General features: G+C 54.9%; 1 protein-coding gene across 1 annotated transcript in view; it reads right to left on the bottom strand.

Moving 5' to 3' along the window:
* Nucleotides 1-224: 224 nt before the first annotated feature.
* The window catches only part of SOX21 (SRY-box transcription factor 21), a 13,343-nt gene continuing 8,482 nt past the window's right edge, over nt 225-5,085 (bottom strand). Inside the window, exon 2 of the mRNA XM_044779809.2 lies at nt 225-785. The gene's annotated coding sequence lies outside the window, so the exon portion shown is untranslated. The remainder of the gene's footprint in view (nt 786-5,085) is intronic.

The raw sequence follows: 5,085 nt of genomic DNA on the forward strand, positions 1-5,085 counted from the left end.
TCAGGTGAGTGTGGTACCCTGTCACCCAAGTAGCTTCCAGGAGGAGTGACCAACTCTGTCAAATGCTGTAGATCAAGGAAGATGAGAACTGATTGTTTGATTTAGGAAGTCACTGGTGACCTGGATCAGAGCAGGTTTTGGTGGAGGGTGTTGGGGGAGGGGGACAAACCCTAAATGGAGAGAGTCTAACAGAGAAGAGGAAACAGGGAAGTATAGACAGGGAATACAGACATTTTTGCTTTTTAATGAATTCACCATAAAGGGGAGCAGAGAAGTGGAATGGTAGCTAGAGGGGAAAATGGGGTCATGAGAGTTTTTTTTAAAGAGAATAGCATTTTTTTTTTATATGCTGACAAGAATGATTCAGTAGGGAGGGAAAATTTTGATACTGCAGGAGAAAGGGGAGAGATTTTCTGGAGCCATATCCTTAAGTACATCACATGGCAGATTAGTTATCTCTTGCTGCATAACATATCATCCCAAAATCTAACAGCTTAAAACAGCAAACATTGATTATCTCATGATTTCTGTGGGTTAGGGATCCAGGAGCGCCTTGTTGAGGGCCTGTGGTTCAAGGTCTCTCCCGAGGCCACGACCAACATGTCAACCGCTGCTGCCATCATCTCAAGGCTCGACTGGGTGAAGATCCATTTCCACATCACTCACTCTACTGGTGGCAGGCCTCAGGTCCTTGCTGGCCTTTGGCCAGACATCAGTTCCTCACTGCATGGACCTCTCCATGGAGCAGCTCACAGAATGGCAGCTGGCTTCCCTCAGAGCAAGAGCTAAGAGAAAGAGAGGAGAGGCAGAAGTCATTGTTTTGTAACTTAATCAGGAAGTGACATCCCATCACCTTGCCATATTTTATCTGTTAGAAGTGATTCACCAGGTTCAGCTCAAACTCAAAGGAAGAGGTTTATACAAAGGGACGCATGCCAGGAGGTAAGGATCACTGGGGCCATCTTAGAGGCTGCCTACCAGAGAGGGGATGGAATCTAGTGCCCACATAGAGAGGCTGGCCCTAGCTGGGAGCAGAGATTGTTCATCTCTAGTCACAGGAGAGAAGGCAGTGTTTGTGGCCACACAGAAGCTAACGGTAGGTAGCTGTGGGGTGAGGGGGCGAGGCGAAGGTATTTGCCCAGTAGCACTGAGTACCCTGGAGAATGGTGGAGATAACAAGAGGAACCAGGGCTCATTTTCTTTTGTTCCTCTGTTGCATCCTTGGGCATAGCCAGAAGGATCGAAATCCAGCACAGCACAGCTCTCTACCCTCTCAAATCCTTAACAATGACCCGTTTAAAGCACTACACCAGTTTCCTAACACTTTTACTTACCTGGACTCAGAAAAATGTCAGAAGACCCAGGAGGAACTAGGAGCAGGAGAAGGAAACAAGGAGATGGGGAGGGAAGAAAAGGTGAGGCATCATCTCAGGACTCGGTTCACCAGCTGGGTTTTCATGCATGGGGTTCCCTCACTGCTCACAAGTCCTATGAAGCCAGAAGCCTTCGCCATTGAACATTGGTGGTTCAGGGGAAAAGGCGTTTTAAGGGTTTGTTTCGTTAAAGCAGAAAAGTGAGACAAACTCTTTTTCCTTTACTGACAGCATCCCCAGACCCCTCTGCCAGCAGCCACCACAGAATGGCTTTCAACTTGGAGGGAGGGGTACACCAGAAACAGCAAATTATCAAGGAGCTTCTGTTTTGATTTTTAAGGATGTCAGGGGAAATCTTATGTTGCTAAGATAGTGGAAGGTTCCTTCCTTTGGTCTGTAGTGAGGGGCAGCGAGGCGAAAGAAAGAGTTTAGGCTCCGGGGCCGAGCACATATGGTGTGGATCTCAGCTCCACTACTTACCTTTGGAAAGTCCCTCCGGGTCTGTAAACAGGAAATACTTGTCTGAAGGTTAGACACATGGCTTCCAGGGGGCGCCATTCACACAGAATACAACGCGAACCACGCTTCCGGCCTTGCGCATCTGAGAGGCTCACCTGGCACAACACAGCAGCTCAGGAAAAGCCGTTGTCATTACGGGCTCATCCCCAGCCCCTCCGAATGACTTAGGGTTCTCTGCCTTGCTATTATATAGACAAAACTTCTCCCAGATGCGTTCTGTCCAGCTCTGCCCCTCTCCCTACCTTTTAGTCCAGAATCCCAAGTGCCTTCTCTTCGCCCACTCCTGACTGTCTTGTGAGAGTATTTTTCCATCAGGGAGCTCCTTAGCTAACGGAACCATCCGGAATTCTCCAAACCTCCTTCAAGACGTGCCCTGTGCTCCTAGAACCACCAGCCCCTGCTCTTCCTGCAGAGAAAAGAGCTTTCCGTTGCGGACTACCGCTGCCTTGACGTCCTCTTCCCTGGCAAAGGTGGCCCAGGATGTAGGCTGCGCCAGGGGGTAAATAGATGCGTCACGCCCACGGCGGCGAGCAAATCATTATTTTCAGGGAACACTTTTCGCGAAAGCCTGCAGCCTTGCGATCTTTGTCGGAACTTGGGCTGGATCTTGTCTCCAAAGCTTTAGCAGGAAGGCAAACCTGGCTTTTTATCTCATGGACGGCATCCTCGTGACCTCGGCCAAGGGCTAGCGAGAAAAGCTCCAAGAAGCGGTCGCCATGCGCAGAGGCTCATCCTCCCCCACTGAAACCACCCGAGAGGCCCTTTGCGGTGCGAAGCGCTTCCCCGCGCCTCGCGGGGGCTCCGCCCCGAGCGCGCACCGCCGGGAGAGCCCCGACGCAGCCTTTACTCTGCCTACGCTCACGGTACCGGCGAGGGGACAGCCCTGGGTGCCACGTGGGGCGCTGGCGTCTCCCAGCTGCGGGAGTCTGAGACTTGAGCAAGGCCTTAAGGCCCCCCGAGGCCTGGATCCACGCTAGTCCCCGAGGGCCTGGGCCAGGGCCGCCAGCCTCGGCCTCCTCGCTGAGTCCCAGGGCTGCGCTCCGGCCGCCGGCGCCCAAGTCGTGCCCGGCCCAGGCCTGTCACCCAGTGTAGGCACGAGAAGAGATGGGCCCGGGGGCCGTGGGCGGGGGCGGGCGGTGAAGCCGCCGAGGCGTACGCGTACACTCAGCGTTGTCACTTCTCACAGCCTCCAAAGACCAAGGCGCCCCGGCTCCAGGCAGACAGAGGCCCAAGGGCGACTTTTCCGAGCGGGAGGTGGCGGGGGCTTTGGGAGCGTAGTGGGTGGGTGATTATTCCCCACGGCCGCCCATCCGCCCGCAGACATCAGAGAACACGCTCGTTGAGCGACCGCGAATCCACAGCTCGACGTTTTCTTTCCCAAAGTGGTCACGACCTCCATCTGGCGCATCCGAGGACACCTTCAGGGTCCCCTAGTTTTGCGCAGAGACTCGTGTTGGGTAAAGCTCGCCCAAAACTTGGGGAGTGAGGAGGGCACCTCCAGGTCTCCAAAGTCTGCATCCCACTAAAAGAAGTCGAGGCAGTTTTCTAGAAAGAAAGGAAACGGTGTCCACAGACGCGGGGAGTGGGTGCGCGTGGATCCGTGCCACCCGCCGTGCGCTCGGGCCCCCAGGAGGACGGTGTGCACCGAGGTGTGGGGGCGCAGAGAGACTCCGCGCCGCCTCCAGCCAACCCCCGGTTCCCGCGGGTATGGGGAATTCCAGACCCGCCTGTTTCGGCTCCCCGCGCGCCAGGGAAGCGAAGGGTAGCGGGTGGGCGCTGCCGCCGCCGGCTCATGTTTATTCACGCGGCCTTAAACAGCCTGTTCGAATACGTATTAATCAGTCGCTCTGCTTACTCGAGTCTAGGTTTGCAGGAGAAAGCTGAGTCCCTAAAAAGGGAGAACAGCAACTTGGGCTCTAGAAGCCTTGGTCTGGGGCAAAGCAGTCGGCGCCTTGGTTCCGCAAGCAGCCCCAGTGGGGCAGTGGCTGCCAAGGGGCATTGAGTCGATTAGCCGAGGGCCTTATTTATGCCCCCAGGCTCTCGCCTCACCATTGGAGCTGGGAACAAGCTCCCGAATCGTCCTAAGGGTCTCTCAGGGGCAGATTTCCTAGGAAGGAAAAAGAGCTTTAGCTTCAGTCTCTCCCTTGCACCGGCTCCTCTTCTAAAGTCCTATCATATTAATTCCAGTCAAGTTTATTTTTCTTAAATAGGTCCCCATGAATATATGTTTCAGTCTGCACAAAATATGTTTTCCACGGTGGGTCTGCGAGGGTTAAATTAGCTGGCCCCAGTTGCAGAGACTCCTCGTTCTAAAGTGGCTCCTGCCCCAGATGGAGGGGTCGCCGAGGTTGGGAGGAGGACTTTCAGAACCCTCCCTCGCCTCCAGATCCCCCGGCTCCACGCGGAGCCTGCCAGAGCCCGCGTGGTTATCATCTCCCACTCCCTTCCCTCCCCAGCCCCGGCCAGGTTCTTCTCTCAGCTGGGGCTGGACGGCGGCGGTGTTGCAGAGGAGTCGGGGTTGGAGGGAGTCGGGAGGTCGCGGGTCCTCCACCTCCTCCTGCTGTTGGGCTTGTCTGACCTCTCATCAGCCCTCCGCAGCACCTGCCCCAGGTGTGGGACCTGAAGGCAGGAGGGAGTGTCAGTAGTGCTGCAATTCCATTTTTTCTCTAGTGCTGATTTTTTCTTTTATCCTCCCACCCTTCCTTCCGTTTCGCCCGGCACTTATTTTTCTTCTGCTTCCCTGAAGAGGTTCTCCGTCTCCTTTCCGGGGCTCTAGGAGCGTAGTCTTACTCCTTAGCACTGAGCAGGTCTATGCAGGCACGGTGAGGCCATATAGGCCACCATTCGGATGATCCAGTTTGAAACAAACGCCCTTACCAAAACTTCAGCTAAGTGGGAGAGAGCAGGGGAGACTGCGCGCAAACGTTTGTTAGACAGAATTCTCGTGGTTTGCGCGCGGTCCTAATCCCACACAATTTCCCCTGATTCCTGATGCCGCGCGTGTAGCTCTCCAGTCCGGTGGAATCTCGGCGACGACTCTCAAGCCCGGAGTTTACCACGTGGCGATAAATAAACCGGGTCCGCTCCCAACTCGGTGTGTGCGCGCGCGTGCACGAGCTTTTAGACAGGAAATACCCACAGGGCAAATGGGGAAAGAGCTAAAGGCTTCCCTGAATTCAGTGGCAGTACCTGC

This window comes from Equus asinus, chromosome 11 (assembly GCF_041296235.1).
Source record: "Equus asinus isolate D_3611 breed Donkey chromosome 11, EquAss-T2T_v2, whole genome shotgun sequence".
In the NCBI taxonomy this organism is placed as follows: domain Eukaryota; kingdom Metazoa; phylum Chordata; class Mammalia; order Perissodactyla; family Equidae; genus Equus; species Equus asinus.